General features: G+C 37.4%; 1 long non-coding RNA gene across 1 annotated transcript in view; it reads left to right on the forward strand.

Annotated features, from left to right (window-relative positions):
- Positions 1-13700: 13700 nt before the first annotated feature.
- The window catches only part of LOC117063997, a 30340-nt gene continuing 26294 nt past the window's right edge, over positions 13701-17746 (forward strand). Inside the window, exons 1-2 of the long non-coding RNA XR_004429211.1 lie at positions 13701-14411; positions 14980-15099. This is a non-coding gene — a long non-coding RNA (uncharacterized LOC117063997). The remainder of the gene's footprint in view (positions 14412-14979; positions 15100-17746) is intronic.

Here is a 17746-nt window from a genome sequence, read left to right on the forward strand (position 1 = left end):
AAGAAAATAAACCAACAGTCATACCATGTCACTGAGGGAATTTCAGAGTAGTGCCATGATCAAAGACTTAAAGGAAGCAGAGTACTGATTCCTATTATAACCCTACTTTACCTCTGTTTGGTGCAAAAGTCACTTAGGTTCTAGTGATTGCAGAATTGCTAAAAATTCAGTTGGTGAATCAGATGTGATAGCTTTGCTGCAATGTCAACAGGGCCCCTGGTTCGGGATATATAATGATGAACTTAGCAATGCTTCTTTTGTTGATTCACATCAGCAAATATAATCAGAAGCAAATTAGGTTTACTTGGAAGATGGCAATACAGCTTACCATAAGGTGTATTGCCATAAGAATATGCCAAATCTTTACCTTTCTATTCTCATATAGTCTAGCGGGCCCTTTAACATTTTGACATTCTTGAACTAATATGCAGGTTCATTATGCAGGTAAAATAGGGCTAATTTTACTGGTGATAGAGAAGAAACAATTTCTCTAGATGCCTTAGTAAAACATTAATTCTGGAGGAGGACCTACATCTTGCAAATGCTCTGAATTTTGCTATGCTTTTGAAATTTCTAAGGGCCCAGTGGTGTTGGGTACATCAAGATATATTTTTCTACAGAGAGATGCAAATGGTGGCACCTTATATCACTAATCAAAGAGGCAAAATACTTGGTGAGTCTCTTTGGATATAGAAGAATACATATACTAATTTTGTGTGTGTTGCTCTGACCTGTTTACCACGTAACCTTTAATGTGGTCAGTTTTGAGTTGCACCTGAAGCTGTAAACAGCTGTGTGGCATATTCAGGGTGTGGGGTGAACTGTTCTGCTTCTTGCCTTTTGTCTTACTAAATGCAACAGAATTAGGGATGTCTGTCACAAGTTGAGGTGTTTTTCAGAGTGTCTGGCAAATGGCACTAGGAACCAAATTGCATTTGGTTTGTCAAAGGTCAAGAACTGTCCTGCTGAAAAGTATTATCTATTTAAATAGATAACTTGATAACCAGGCTTCTTTAAAGGCATACATTTTCAATAGGACACCAAACTACACAAAATATAGTACCTTCAAAGCCATAGGCATGCCTAGCTCAGATCTCCTGAAAAAAAAAAAAAAAAAAGAACACACTACAAGTAGTATAATTAGTCGACAGCCTCCAGTTGATGCACCTTAGAGGCGCCTCATAGCATTCACACTGAGGCCATGATCTCTTTAGGCTTCTCCCAGTCAATGCCTGAGCATGGCAGAAACACTAGAGCCAGGCCATATCTACCCAACATGTGACTCCTATATTAGACATTTTTTGCTTTGGAGTTTTGCATTGGGTTGGCTGAGACATTCTCAGAGCTGCACTAGAGCCTGGGGTTCATCCTACTACTCTCCCTTCACAGGTATCAGACACGTACATAAAGTACCTGTTCAGATCTTTTGGACTTTTTTAAAGATTAAGTTGCTTGTTTTCTTATTGTTAGGTTTTAAAGCATATTTAGATAGTTCTTTGTATCTTTTATCACATATGTGTTTTGAAAATGTTTTCTCCTAGTCTATAACTTGTCTTTCCATGTCCTTAACACCATCTTTTGAATAATAGGGGTTTTTAATTTTAATGAAGTACAACTTATCAGTTTTTTTCTTTCATGGACTGTGCTTTTGTTATACATAAAAAGTCATAACCATAATCTAAGGTCACCTAGATTTTCTCCTATTTTATAGCTTTGTGTTTTACATTTAGGTCTATAATTTATTTTGAGGTGGCCTGTGTTTTACATTAAAGTCTATGATTCATTTTGAGTTAACATTGTCTAGATTCTTTTTTTTTTTTTTTTTTTTGCATGAGATGTCCAATTGTTCTGGGACCATTTCTTGAAAAGACTGTTCTTTCTCCATTGAATTGCCTTTGGTTCTTTGTCAAAGACCTGCTGACTATTTGTTTTGACCTTTCTCTGGGGTCTCTCTTCTGTTCCATTGCTCTATTTGTCTGTTCTTTCACCAATACCACAGTCTTGATTATTGTAGCTTTGTAGTTAAAGTCAGGTAGTGTCAGTCATATGGCTTATTTCTTCTTCAGTATTTTGTTGGCTATTCTGAGTCTCTTGCTTTTCCACATAAACATTAGAATAAGTTTGTTGATATCTACAACAAGGATCAAGTCATAATGAACTTTCATCTTTACAGTTGTGAATATTCTCATCCACAGACATAGAATATCTCTCCATTTATTTAAAATTTTTTAGATTTCTTTAATCAAAGTGTTATAGTTTTCTTCACATAGTTCTTGTATATACTTTGCTAGATTTATGCTTAAGTACTTAATTATGGGGACGCTTATGTAAATGTTGTTACACTTTTTATTTCAAATTCCAATCATTTATTCATGATATATAGAGAAGCAATTAATTTTTTATATTTTAATTTGGTATCTTGCAACCTTGCTATAATAATTTATTAGTTCCAGGAGTTTTCTCATTCACTGTTTGGATTGTTTTATATAGACCATCATAGCATCTGCAAACAAAGGTGACTGTATTTACTGCTTCACAATGTTCATACCTCTTATACCCATTTTTTGCAATAGTTAGGAATTCCAGGATATTGTACAGGAGTGGTGGGAGGAGGCGTTCTTGCCTTCCTCCTGATTTGGGGAGGAAAGCATCTAGCTTCTCACAATTAAGTATGATGTTATATGTAGGTTATTGTAGGTTTTCTTTATCAAGATGAGGAAGTTCCCCTTTATTTCTAATTTGCTGAGAGTTTAAAAATCATTAATAGGTGTTAGATTTTGTCAAATGTTATTTTTCCACAGGAAAATAAAATTAATGATAGGATCATATAATTTTGTTCTTTAGCCTGCTGGTGTGATGAATTATAGTAATTGATTTTCAAACGTTAAACCAATCTTACACACCTGGAATAAATTCCATTTGATATTAGCATAGAATTCTTTTTATAAAATTGTTGGATTGAATTTGTTAATATGCTGGAGGAGTGTTACGTTGATGTTCGTGAAAAATATTGGCCTATAATTTGCCTTTCTTATAATGTCTTTTTCCGGTTGGGTACTAGGTAATGCTGTCCTCATAAAATGAGTTGCCTCTGCTACTATTTTCTTGAAGAGGTTGTAGAAAATTGTATCCTGTTTTCTTATGTTTGGTAGAGTTCACCAGTGAAAACATCTTGATGTGGTGCTTACTGATTTGGAAGATTATTAATTAGTGATTCAATTTATTTAATAACTATAAGCCTACTCAGGTTATCTATTTTCCCTTATGTGAGTTTTGGTAAATTGTGTTTTTCAAGAAATTGATTCATTTTATCTAAGTTATCAAATTTGTGAGTATAGAGTTGTTTATAGGTGTCCTGTATAATTATTTTAATGTTCATGGCATCCGTAGTGATGGACTCTGTTTAATTTTTGATATTCGTGATTTATGTTTCCTCTTCTTTTTACTTGATTAGCCTGGTTAAAGGTTTGTCAAATTTGTTGTGCTTTTAAAATAACTAGCTTTAGGTTTCATTGACTGTCTCCATTATTTTCTTATTTCAAATTTCACTGATTTCTGTTTCAATTATTATGATTATTTTTTGTTCTGCTTGTTTTATGTATTAATATTTCTCTTCTTTCTCCAGCTTCCTAAGGGGAAAACTTTATTTATTTATCTAATATCTTTCATTTTTCTATTCTGTGCATTGCATGCTGTAAATTTCAATCTATGCACTGTTTTCAGTGTATCCCACAGATTTTGCCAAGTTATGTTTTCATTTTCATTTGTTTCAAAATATTTTTTAAATTTCTCTTGAGACCAATTTTTTGACCAATGTGTTATTTAGAAGTATATTGTTTAATTTCCAAATAATGTGAGATTTTCTAACTATTTTTTCTGTTATTGATTTCTAGTCTAATTTCATTGTGATCTAAGAACATACTTCATATGATTTTAATTCTCCTAGACTTGTCAAGCTATATTTTATGGCTCAAAATGTGGTCTATCTTGGTGAATGTTCCATGTAAGCTTGACAATAACGTGTCTTCTGTTGTTAGATGAAGTATTCTGTAAATGTCAATTAGATTCAGTTGATTGATAATACTATTTAGTTCAACTATATCCTTACTGATTTCTACTTGCTGGATCTCTCAATTACTGTTAGAAGTGTGTTGAGGTCTCCAACTATAGTCGGACAGCACATAACGATGGTTTGGACAACGCTGGACCACATATACAGTGGTGGTCTGATAAGAGTATAATGAAGCTGAAAATGTCCAGTGATGACATAGCTATCATAAGCTTGTAGCACGATGCATCACTCACGTGTTAGTGTTGATGCTGGTGTAAACAAACCCACTGCGCTGCTAGTCTTATAAAAGTACAAGAAGTACAATTATGTAAAGTACATAATACTTGATAATGATAATAAATGTCACTGATGTATGTGTGTATTATACTATTTATTGTTACTTTAAAGTATACTTCTTCTACTTATAAAAAGAAGTTCACTGTGAAACAGCTTAATGCAGGCCTTTCAGGAGCCATTTTGGAAGAAGGGATTGTTAGGGTAGGAGATGACAGCTCCATACATATTATTGCCCTGAAGAGCTTCTAGTAGGATGACATGTGGAGGTAGAAGAGGTGATACTGATGATCCTAAACCTGTATAGGCCTAGGTTAATGTGTGTGTTTGTGTCTTCATTTTTTAACTTGAAGAGTAAAAATAAAATTAAATAGAAAAAATAAAATTAAATAGAAATACAATTAAATAACATAGAAAATTAAATATATTATAGAATCTATTTTTGTACAGCTGACAACGTGTTTGTGTTTTATGTTATTATTACAAAAGAATCAGAAAGTTTTTTAAAAGTTACAAAATGAATAAAGTTAAAAAGTTATAATACCCTAAGGTTAATCTATTATTGAAGAAGGAAAATATTTTATAAACAAATTTATTGTAGCATAAGTGTACAGTTCTTAAAAAGTCTACAGTAGTGTAATGGCCTAGGCCTTCACATTCACTTACCACTCACTCACTGACTCACCCAAAGCAGCTTCCAGTCCAGCAAGCTCCTTCATGGTAAGTTTCCCTATACAGGTGTACCATTTTTATCTTTTATATCATATTTGTACTGTACTTTTTCTATATTTTGATAGACTTAGATACACAAATACTCAGCATTGCTACTATTGCCTATAGTATTCAGTAATGTAGCGTGCTACACAGGTTTCCATCCTAGGAGCAATAGATTATACCATGCAGCCTGGATGTGTGGTTGGCTACATCATCTAGGTTTGGGTAAGTACATGTGATGATGTTTGCACCATGACAAAATTGCCTAATGATGCGCTTCTTGGAATGTATTTCAATCTTTACATGACACATGACCATATAATAGTGATTTTTCTATTTCTCTTTGCAGTTATATTAGTTTTTGCCTTATGTATTTTGATGTGGATACACATCAAGGTGCAAGCATATTCAGAATTGTTATGTCTTCTTGCAAGATTTACCCCTTTATCATTATGGAATTCCTATCTTTATATCTTATAATATTCCTTGTTATAAAGTACGCTTTGTCTGACATTAATAAAGTCAATCAATTTTTCTTTTAATTTGTGTTAGCATGGTATATCTTTCTTCATCCTTTTAGTTTTATTCTATCTGTGTCCTTATATTAAGAATGTGTTTCTGTAGACAACATATAGTTGGGTCTGGCTCTTTAGTCACTCTGTCAGATTCTTTTTTAATTGGTGTATTTAGACCATTTATACTTGAAATGGTTACTGATATACTTGCAGGAATATCTAGCACTTTACTATTTGTTGAACGTTTTCTTAGTTTCGTGTCTTTTTAAATCTTCCCCTCTGATTCTGTCTTTTCTGATTTTAATAGGGCATTTTATATGATTTCATTTTGTCTTCTCTCTTAGGATATGAGATATATTTCTTAATTTTTTAGTGGTTGCACTAGAATTTGCAGTATAATTTTATAATTAATGTAACTGTACTTTCAAAAAATTCTGCACTGCTTTATGGGTAAAACAGGTAATTTATTCCTAATATTTCCCTCCTGACACTTAGGACATTGCTGTCATTATTTTTTCATTTATCTGCACAGTAAAATCATTCAATACGTTGCTTTTATTGTAATTTTGAATAGCTATCTATTAGACCAATTAAGAATACAAATAAATATTTATTTTACCTTTACTTACTCATTCCCTGATGCTCATTTTTTAAATGTAGATCTGCTTCTGAAATATATCATCTTTCTTCTCTCTGAAGAACTGCTTTTAAAATTTCTTGGCCAGGCGTGATGGCTTATGCCTGTAATACCAGCCCTTTGGGTGGCTGAGGCAGGTGGATCACAAGGTCAGGAGATCGAGACCATTCTGGCTAACATGGTGAAACCCCGTCTCTACTAAAAATACAAGAAAAATTAGCCTGGGGTGGTGACGGGCTCCTGTAGTCCCAGCTACTCGGGAGGCTGAGGCAGGAGAATGGCGTGAACCTGGAAGGTGTAGCTTGCAGTGAGCAGATATCCCACCACTGCACTCCAGCCTGGGTGACAGAGCAAGACTCCATCTCAAAAAAAAAAAAAAAAAAAAAAAAAATCTTCCAAGGCATGTCTACTGGCAACAAATTACCTCAGTTTTAATTTGTCTGAGAAAGTCATTATTTTCCCACTTTTGAAGGATAATTTTGCAGGATACAGAATTCTAGGTTGGTGGGTTTCTTTCTTTTAAACCTTCATGTATCTCAGTCTACTCTTTTCTTGCTTACATGGATTTTGAGAAGTCAGCCGTAACTCTTTGCTCCTTTCTAAGTAAGGTGCTTTTATTCCCTCTGCTTCTTTTATGACTAAAAAAAAATTGATTTCTTCGCAGTTTGGATATGATGTGCCTAAACTTGGCTTTTTTGGGGGCATTTATCTTGCTCAGTGTTCTCTGAGCTTTCTGGATCTATTGTTTGGTGTCTGACATCTATTTATGACAATTCTCACTCGTTATTGCTTGAAGTATCTGTTCCTTCTTTCTTCTGGTATTCTCATTATGAATATGTTACACCTTTTGTAGTTGTCCCACAGTTTGTGGATAGTTGGTTCTGTTTTTTTTTTTAATTATTCATAGTTTTATTTAAAATATTTCCTTAAACCTGAATTACAATAACACAGGTGTTCTGTTTTTTTTTTTTGTAAGTCTTTATTCTCCCAGATTTTCAATTTTGAAAGACATGTTATCAAGCTCAGAGATTCTTTCCTCAGTCATGCTCAGTCTAATAATGAGCCAGCAAAGACAATCTTTAACTGTTACAGTGTTTTTTATATCCAGCATTTCTTTTTAATTATTTTTAAAGATTTTCCATCTCTCTGCTTATATTAACCATCTGTTCTCGCACGTTAATTAAAGCCTCTTCAATTAAAGCCCTTAGCATAGTGATCATAGTTGTTTTAAATTCATGGTCTGATAATTCCAACATCCCTGCCATTATCCTGGTCTGGTTCTGATGCTTGCTCTGTCTTTTCACACTGTGTGTGTGTGTGTGTGTGTTTTTTTTTTTTTTTTTTGCTTTTTTTTGTATGCCTCGTAACTTTTTATTTAAAGATGTATTTGCCTATCACTCTCCAATCTGAGGGGCCATGGTTTTCCCTGACCTCACTTCTGCAATGTATGTAAGAAACTTGTCTTTTTTAGGGTAAAGTGGTGACTTCTAAGCTCTTTATGTTCCCGAGTCCCTCCTTGCTTTCTCAGCTCCCGGAGTGGTGACAGCTTTCAGCTATTGGTAGCCTTATACAGTAGACCACCCCTGAGGATTCCCTTAACTTTGTCACATTTGGTAAACATTGTCTTTATGAGATTTTGCTCAGTGACCTCACTTGAGCATTTCATCTATTTCTTTACAGAATCCCAACTAATGAAAACATTGTTCTTTATGACACTCGTCATCCACCTCCCTCATGATTATCATGACCATTTTGTTTGGCTCAATTTTCACAGGACAAATGGAGTAAACCACACTTAGTCGTTTGAAGATGATTTTTTATGTATCCCTATAAAACAGGCTGAGTAATATATTGTGAAGTGCACTGATTTGAGTCGCAGTTGGGTTTGAGTTTAATTCTACTCATTTCAAACTGTGTGGCTCTTGATAAGTCACTTAACTTGTTCCAAATCACATTTGCTATGAAAAAGAAAGATAATATATATTTTTTCAAGAGATAGATTTGAGGAGAGGAAAATGTATAATCTGACATGTGACAAATGTTCAATAAATAAATAGTAGTAAAACTACTGTAATTATTATTCAGAATTTTTTTGGGAAAAGTAAATCACCAATGAATAAACTTAGAAATTAGCAAGTGATTATGCTAATTGATTATAGAAATAGCCATGAGCAAAGATAAGTGTTTCTCATTTTCTTTTAGTAGTTTTTCAGTGAAAGACAATTCAGGAGACCTAGTCATGATATGTGTGTGTGTGTGAATATATATAGACACATATGCATATATATATATAAAGAGAGAGCGAGATAGATTCATGCATATATGTGTGTGTATATATATATATACACACATGTATCTATATGCATCTCTGTTCAAGTGTATTCTCTATTGACTTGTTTTGACAGTTAAAGAAAATTTTATACCAGAGTGCTAGGTTCCTACCATTAAGGGGAACAAATGAAAAGTCAAAGGAAATGAAGACTATCAAATATGAGAGGATGCTTGCTGACTAAAACGACTGTTGTGCATGGTAGTTGAAGTAGGATTTCTGTCATAGATAATAAGCTTAAGCCACCAGAATAATTTTTCACTACAGGATTTAGATCTATTTCCATGAGGAGTCAGAGATGTAGAAACTATGCCTGTAGCAGTTTGTGAGTCTGCTACTTTCCAAAATCATGAGAAATTCTAGGACAATAGGTTCAGTTTTACACAATGTTATCTTATAGGAAATATCTGGATGTGCTAAGAGTGTTATGAATCAAGTGACATCATGACTGTCTTAGAGAATAACAATTTAATTTTCCCCAAACAGTGCAGAAATAATATTGACAGCTTATTAAATGACATGAATTTCACAGGCTGTATCTTTATTGAGCATTCCCTTTATATTCACTTTTATTTTTACTTTTCTATAACTCACTTCTTTTCACAAAAAATTTAAGGCCAATACAACAAAAATATGTAATGAAATACTGATATAATGTAAGTATCAGTAGAAAATCAGGACCAAAGAGTTAACATAATTGCTTATATTAAGCTTAACATCTGGTAGAGAAGACATGGGGGATATTCAGCTATATAAATCTCACAATTTATACATGATTTGCACTAGTTTCTTGGGTTAAACAACTGCTGTCTGATTTGTCCTTGCACTCAACCTCCTTAAAACTTTCTCACTTTTTCCCTCTCTCTTCCCCTCACACTAGCCCATGCCCATGTGTGCACACACACACCCCAGTTTCTTACATAGAATTTTTCATGGGACCATTGAATGATATGATTGACAATAGCATTTAAAACTTTTTAAAGTGTAGTGGTATGTTTCATATGTCTTTTTAATATAGTGCTCTTTGATAAATTAGAAACAGTGATGGAACACAGTAAAAATGACTGTAATGTAGTAAGGTAATAATGTTTGAATCAATAATCTGGTGTTGGTTTCATCTGATTCAGAAAAAGAACTGGAAGCATGCCCAAAAGGCACAGTACTTTACATCTTTAAAACAACTTATATTCTGTAAATTGTATCCTTTCAGGCAAGCTTTATTAAAACTGCCCAGAGAGAGTCTGAGGCTGTGTTCTCTGATGAAGTGTTGGGGCCTAGGTATTCTAAAAAGCATACAGATTGAGAGCAGATCCACATGCTTTATGACAAGCAGATGGGATGAATTAAAGCTTATGATGAAACTTGAGGCACGCTGGCCTGGATAAATGACTACAACTTACTCACAGAGGGTGACAACAGGGATATCTGTAGGAACGTTTAGCATTTAGGATCATTTAACGTTAGCTTTAGGAAGTTGTAATGGTAGTCTTTAGCACATAAATGGGGTTAAGATTGTCTCCACATTCTATACCATTTATGAAAAGGCAAAATAGTCTGATTTTGAAATATTTGAACGAATAGGCCAATATAGGGAAATATCAGTAACACTCATTCAGAACTTCTTACTTTCGCATGGTGTATCAGTGTGAGTTACAAAATAAAAACGAATTGGTTGCTGTAAGAAGTAATCCGATGTAAGCAAATTGAATTTTGGAGAATGGCTGCCAAAGACAATTTTTAATTTAGAAAAATTGATTATCATGTCACTCTTTCAGATATAATTAGATACCAGCTCCAATTACCTACTGTGGACCCTTATGTTCTATCTTAATAAAACATTATTATTAGTAAGAGGACTTAGCTTATTCTCCATGACAGGTGTGATATGCATTTAGTTACCCTAAAAGTGGCTGCAAATAATTCTGACGTAAGTTTTAAAAGGAGCATAGAATACTCATTGTTAAATCTAATTCATGAAATGGTCTAGCATTGTCAGGAAATATATTAAAACATAAGCATGCTCAGGTCCTAAGGACTAATTGGATAAGAGATGGTTAGGAAGACAATTGTATGGCTGAAAATGTTTCATATACTGAAAGCTTGCTTAGATTTACCTATACGTCTGTCCAATGTCTTTACTCACTATTTTCTTTCTTCCTAAAGTACATTGTTCAGTGTAGGTCGGCTAATGGTAAAATTTGTTTTTTTTTTTAAATTTGAAAATAGTTTTAATTCTGCTCCTGAATGATAGTTTTGTAGGAAATGTATTTTTATTTGATTATTACCTTCTTTACGCATGGTTATTATATCACTTTATTCTGTCTTGTATTGTTGCTATAGAAACATTGAATATTTATGTTTGTTCTGCTTTTGTGGAAAATCTGGTTTGCTATTTGCTAATAAGATCACCTTGCCTATTGCACAGAAGGAAAAATATCCTTTCCTTTATAGATTTAGGTTCATAGCTGAGGCCCCTATAACAGAAAAACATATTAACAAGAGAAAAGCATACATACCGAAGTTTTACATGACCGTGGAGCCTTCATAAGGAAACAAATATCCAAAGAATCAGTTAAACCTGAGTGATTTTTCTAGTAGGTTTGATGAAGAGTGAATAATGGTGGAAAAATATTACACACAGAAAGGGTATGAGCTAATGGTAATAAACTAGGGGAAACCTAACAAGGCCTGTTTGGTTGGATTCTTCTCTGTGTCCATGTGTCTTCAGCAATAAGGAATAAGGATGCTCCTTTTCTCCAGGTATAGAGAGGGCACCTCCCATATGAGGGTCTTATGACCTAAGCCTGGGGAAGGTCAGAAAATCCTTTCTAGGTTTTATGACCTTCTTCCAGGGAGATGGATGGAGAGGAAGGTCAGAGTGACCTTCCTGCTTCTGCAATTTTCTAAAATTTCTTCAGGTTAAAAAATTTTAGGGTAGCATGTCCTAAACCCCATCACTACTAGATTCTTGTTTATGATGATAAGTCTGGTATTGATTTTTCAGTGTCCGATTTCTGTTCTATTTGAGTTTCAGCTACAATCCTGCACTGGGTTTACTGAGACACCCCTACATTTTTTTATTTTAAAATACCCACTTTTATGTGAAGTAAGTTAATATGTGTATTAGCTTTCTATGGCTGTGTAACAAATTACTATAAGTCTAGCAGTTTAAAACAATGTCCATTTATTAGCCTCATGGTTCTCTAAGTAAGAAGTCCAAGTGAAGTTGCCTGGATTGTCTGCTCAGGGTCTCATGAGGCTGAAATCAAAGTGATGGCAGGACATAATCTCCTTTTTTTTTTGTAAGATGGGGTCTTGCTCTGTTGCTCAGGCTAGAGTGCAGTGGTATAATCTTGACTCATTGCAACCTCTGCCTCCCAAGTTCAAGCAATCCTGCCACCTCAGCCTCCTGAGTAGTTGGGACCACAGGTGCGTGCCACCATACCTGGCTAATTTTTTCATATTTTGGGTAGAGACGGGGGTTCACCATGTTGGCCAGGCTGGTCTTGAACTCCTGGCCTCAAGTTATCTGCCTGCCTTGACCTCCCCAAGTGCTGGGATTACAGGCGTGAGCCACCGTGCCCAGCCAGGACATATTCTCATTTTGAGTTCAGTCTTCTCTTCCAGGCACATTCAGATTATTTGTAGAATTCAGTTCCTTGCAGTTGTAGGACTGAGGTCCCCATTGCCTTGCTCACTGTCACCTGGGATCATTGTCAGCTGCTAGAGGCTGCCTGCCTTCCTTGCCATAGGGTCTTATCAGTCTTCAAAGCTGACAATAGAGAACATTCCTTTGATAAATCGCTCTGATGCTTCAAATCTCCGACTCCAGGAAGAGGTCAGTCCCTTTTAAGGGTTTACCCAATCAAGGCCAACCCATCCTGGATAATTTCCCTTTTTCAAGTCAATTGTGTCATGTAACAAACTAATTAGGAAAATGAAATCCATCATATTTAAAGTCCTGAGGATTATGCAGGTGTAGGGTTCTTGGGGTCCATTTTAGAATTCTGCCTGCCACTATAGGGGTTTAGCAATTATCAATGAGTTCTAATTAAGAGAAACTTGTCAAGAATGAGATTTCTAGTAGGTAAAGTTTTATTTTATGAGAAAAATCTAGCTATTGTTTTAATACGCACATTTACATATCGTGAACCTTCATGAATACATATTTACTGGCAGGCAAATGATTCATTTGGTTTGTAATTTAACATTGTATTGAGAACAAGTCAAAGTTTAATAATTAATGGAGGGAGATGGGAAAGTGGAGTGCATTCTTGAATCTATTTTTTAATTACAAAAAGAGCTCTGCTTCTGCATATATTAATTTAAGATTAAGACCTTCCACCAGTTTGCTGGTTATTGCTTCCTTCTTTTCTTTTTTTTTTTTTTTTTTTTTTTTGAGGCGGAGTCTCGCTCTGTCGCCCGGACTGGAGTGCAGTGGCCAGATCTCAGCTCACTGCAAGCTCCGCCTCCCGGGTTTACGCCATTCTCCTGCCTCAGCCTCCCGAGTAGCTGGGACTACAGGCGCCCGCCACCTCGCCCAGCTAGTTTTTGTATTTTTAGTAGAGACGGGGTTTCACCGTGTTAGCCAGGATGGTCTTGATCTCCTGACCTCGTGATCCGCCCATCTCGGCCTCCCAAAGTGCTGGGATTACAGGCTTGAGCCACCGCGCCCGGCCTGCTTCCTTCTTTTCATCTGTGTCTGAAAGAATCACATTCCAGGTACGGACTTGCTGGTTTTCCCCTCTTAGAAAGGATTACTAATTAAATTGCCTCTTAAAGTAATAGATTTTGCTGATTTAACCTTGGCAGGCAATTGCCTGTTCTCAGTGTTGCCTGGAAAAATGATTTCTCTGGATGAGAATGTGAATCTTCATTCTGATCCGGTTTTTTTTTTTTTTTTAAAACTGTCTTCAGTTTATAGTCCAGTGTTTGTTGTCATTCAGGATGGCGGTGAGAGTAGTGTAAGACACGACTGTCCTTCTCTGAAGCCTATCTCAGTTCACAGTGTATATTAACAGATGAAGAAACAAAATGTAGGGGATACATTTTGTGCCACTGATTTATTTATTTATTAATCTGTCGCCCAGGCTGGAGTGCAGTGGCACGATCCTGGCTCACCGCAGCCTCTAACTACTGGGCTCAAGGGATCCTCCTGCCTCGGCCTCCCAAAGTCCTGGGACAGGACACGCCTGGCACAGGGATGTGCCACCACACCCGGCCTGCCATTTAGTATTTTGTCATAAGGATCAATGCTTCAAAAATTTGGTTTTGAAAGAAAGAGACCCTTAGACAAATGGCTTGAATTAGTCATTTTCCCCACTTTCAGACACTAGGAAAAGTTCTCCTTTCCTCCTTAACAGTTGAGGTTTCTCAATACTGAAGTCACAACCAAACCATAAGGGGTTATCGCATGGAGTCCTGGTTGTATCGTCCCAAGTGGCAAGAAAGACAGAGGCCCTGTGGTCCTCCCGAAGGTGGACGAAGTCTGTGATCACTTCATGTTCTAACCTCACTGTTGTACGAAAGGGCGTTGACTCTTCTCCACTCCTTCCCTCTCCGGTAAAGAGGGAAAGGAGTCGGCTGGCAAATCGGTTACAACAGAAACGGAAAGGCACCGGGAGGAGGCGGAGCGGCGGCGGCCTGGAGCGCTGATCAGGCGCGGAAACGCGGGGAGTCAGGGGCCAAGGGCTCCAGTCAGGAGGCCCGGGAGCAGCAGCCGCCCGCTCGCCACGCCGCCGCCGCTGCCCTCGCGGTTGCCTGGATACGGGATAACCGACTGGGGGCCTCGAAGGCAGCTGAGGCGGAGGTGTGAGCAGGCGCGGCTCGGGGAGACGGGCGAGGAGACGCGCGAGGAGACGCGCGGAGCCGGTGAGTCGGGGACGCTAGCCCCTCGGCCCGGGGAGCTGCCGGGCGGCGCCCACTCCGCCTGGTCGCCCGCCTGCGCGACTCCCGCGGGAGAACCAAACGCAATTCCCGGCCGCCCCGCGGGAGTTAGAGTCGCCTAGTTCTTCATCCCTTCCGGAGGCGGCGGGGAGTCCTTGCCCCGAGCGTTTGAAAACAATCCCCCAAATCGCCAGTCCCATAATTCCCCAGTCCCCTAGTCCCGCTGTTCCCCTGTTTCCCTGGCCTCCAGTTCACCAATCCCCCAACCCCTGTCCCAAGTCCCCTAGTCCCCTAGTCCCCAGTTCCCAGTCCCCAGTCCCCAGTCCCCCAGTCCCCCAGTCCCCACGTCCCCACTGCCGGGAAAGGGAAGCAGAGTCTCCCTCCTCTGGCCGCCTAGAGGAACTTCATCTTGTCTGTAACTGCGTCTCCAGCGTCTTTTCCATTAAAATAATTATTTCGACTTTTATTTTGCTTATAAGGCCGCCTTGTGGTGGCTCATGTATTATTCCTTTGAACTGTTATTGATTTCTTTTCTTGATATTTCATTTTCAAGTGTCTGCTCAATCAAGTCAAATAGTGAACAGCTTCCTGGCGGAGAGGCTGAGAATTGTATACTTGCTTGCTTTAAAGCATCCCAAATAAGATGATCCACTCCAACACCTCCCTTTTACAGGTGAGAAAAGTGATATTTAGAGCTGATTTATGACTTGACAAAAGTCAGTTCCAGCAATCTTCAAACTCAGGAATATAAGAATCTCCCGATTGCCAATTCAAAGCATTTTCTATTATTATTTTCTTGACATTCATCCACTACTCAATAAATATTTGTGAATTGACTTGGTAGCTTATCACTCCTATTTATCGTTAATCTGTTGTGTATTGATTGCTCTGGGCATCTTGACCCAAATACAGCATTCTTGACCACTCCTACCCTCAAAATATTGTTCCTTTGTCCTGCTGTAGTAATAGGTTTTAGAACACCACTTACCAAGTTTAAGAACTCAGAGACATGACTAGTTGCAAGACAAATCCAAGAATCCAGAGGATTTTCAGCTATTTGTGTTCAATTGTTATTTAGACATTCGTACAGAAACTAGTGTATTTCTATCTTGAATATATAATACTTTTCACTTTACTGTTGTAGTTATAAAATTTTATTATAAACTATATCTGGCTAATTTCCAGAACTATCGAAAATACGAGTTTGTTAGTCTACGCACTATCCCTGAATGGGTTGGGATTGCTGCCAGAGCTTTTATCCACAACCCAGACTTCTCTCTCCTGCTCCCACCTCAGATTCAACACAACCTCAGACTCAACTAATTTGTTACTACATCCTCAGAATTTTTCTTCCTGTTCTATATTCCATAGCAGTGAATGGGATAACTGCATATATTCTTCTTTCTTTTGTCTTTAGAATATGGACTTCATTCTCACACTGGCTTATTCCACCAGTCTAGAACCATGATTTCCAAGAGCACTGGACTCATAAATTCCCAAACTTGCACCTAAAAAGAAAATCTAGAAACACTCGATGGATTCTTCTTGACCTCAGTTGGTTCAATTTGTCTGTCCCAAGAACATTTCTGTTGGGGATAGGACTACTACAATTGGCAGCAATGTCAGACTATGTGGATGGAGTGGGAAAACAATTTCACAAAAAAAGGAGCCCTCTAGGAAAGAGAATTGCTGGGGAAAAATCCGTATTTGTCTACTCAGAGTTTATCTAGGCTTATGGGACTGAAGATCAATGAGAATATTGGTTGCTAAAATGCTAGACTGCGGAGTACAGACAAAATGGAAAGGAAGATGATGTATGGTGAATGAGCAGGGAAAAGCAGAAAGATTAAGCACTGGAATATTTAAAGTAGTTGAAGAATTTGTATTGAGGAAATGATACAGGGAGAGAATTGGATTATTTTATAAGCATCTGGGTTATATACCTGGTGGAAAATTAGAACATCTACAAGCAGATGGTTGCATGTGTGTGAGCTCTAATGGCCATGGTAACTTCTGCACAATGACACTAATTATGTGTGTATGTTTGCCGTGTGTGTGTGTGTATGCTGTATATGGCATTTTAAAATTGATATTGAACTTTTAACTTCATGTATAATGCTGCTGAAATAGAAGAAGACCACTCACATTAGAAGAAGCAGAGGCTATCTATTCAGATCTTGCTGTAGGAAGGGAGTCAGCCACTGTCACTTGCATTGGAGAGAGACTCAAAGGCAGACAAGGGAGTGGGAAAGCTATAAAGCTTCAGGTATGTTTTGATTGGAGGTTATTGACATGGTGATGCTGAAGGAGGGCTAACTAGAAGCAGGATATTTTATAGGACTAGTCTGAGGATCTTATTTGGCTTTCTCTGCTTGGTCTTGAATTGGAACCAGGAGCAATAATTAGGAAAGCTGGCAGTCATCAACAAAGTCCTGACTGTTCCAGGCTGATCAGTGTGGAAGTTATGGTTTGGCTTTCTGGACTGGTTGATGCAGACATGTGGATCAGAGTTTTATTTTCATATGTGGTCTGGCCATAGTCCCTTTATATAGTTAGTCAATGTTCATAAAAATTCAGTTAGGTAAATTTAAACTAACCTTCATATTAGAAAACTGATATTTGCATGCATTGTATTTATGGACATGTAATTTGTTAATGAACCCTAGTTCACTGAATTTAAATTATTACCATGTATTAGTGGACCTGTTTGTATTTTTTCTAATCTTTGTCTTCTGTTACTTTTTGGAAACTTGACTCCAGGTTGAAACTCCTTTCTCTTGTTTTCTATGATCCCATTCATTTTTTTTCCTTCAATTTCTCTAGAAATTGTTAATGTTAATTATTCTTGACTTTAATGTCTAAATTCCTTTTCTTCACTGCTGTTGTTATTGTATGCTGGTGACTGGACTAAATATTCTATACACATTATCTTATTTTACATTTTTTTTTTTTTTTTTTTTTTTTTTTGAGACGGAGTCTCGCTCTGTCGCCCAGGCTGGAGTGCCGTGGCCGGATCTCAGCTAACTGCAAGCTCCGCCTCCCGGGTTCACGCCATTCTCTCGCCTCAGCCTCCCGAGTAGCTGGGACTACAGGCGCCCGCCATCTCGCCCGGCTAATTTTTTGTATATTTTTTTAGTAGAGACGGGGTTTCACCGTGTTAGCCAGGATGGTCTCGATCTCCTGACCTCGTGATCCGCCCGTCTCGGCCTCCCAAAGTGCTGGGATTACAGGCTTGAGCCACCGCGCCCGGCCACATTATCTTATTTTAACCCTCACAATGACACTGTGAAATATTGTTATTTTCACCATTTTCCACAGCA

The sequence above is a fragment of the Trachypithecus francoisi genome, unplaced genomic scaffold (genome assembly GCF_009764315.1).
Source record: "Trachypithecus francoisi isolate TF-2019V2 unplaced genomic scaffold, Tfra_2.0 Lachesis_group19, whole genome shotgun sequence".
NCBI lineage: Eukaryota > Metazoa > Chordata > Mammalia > Primates > Cercopithecidae > Trachypithecus > Trachypithecus francoisi.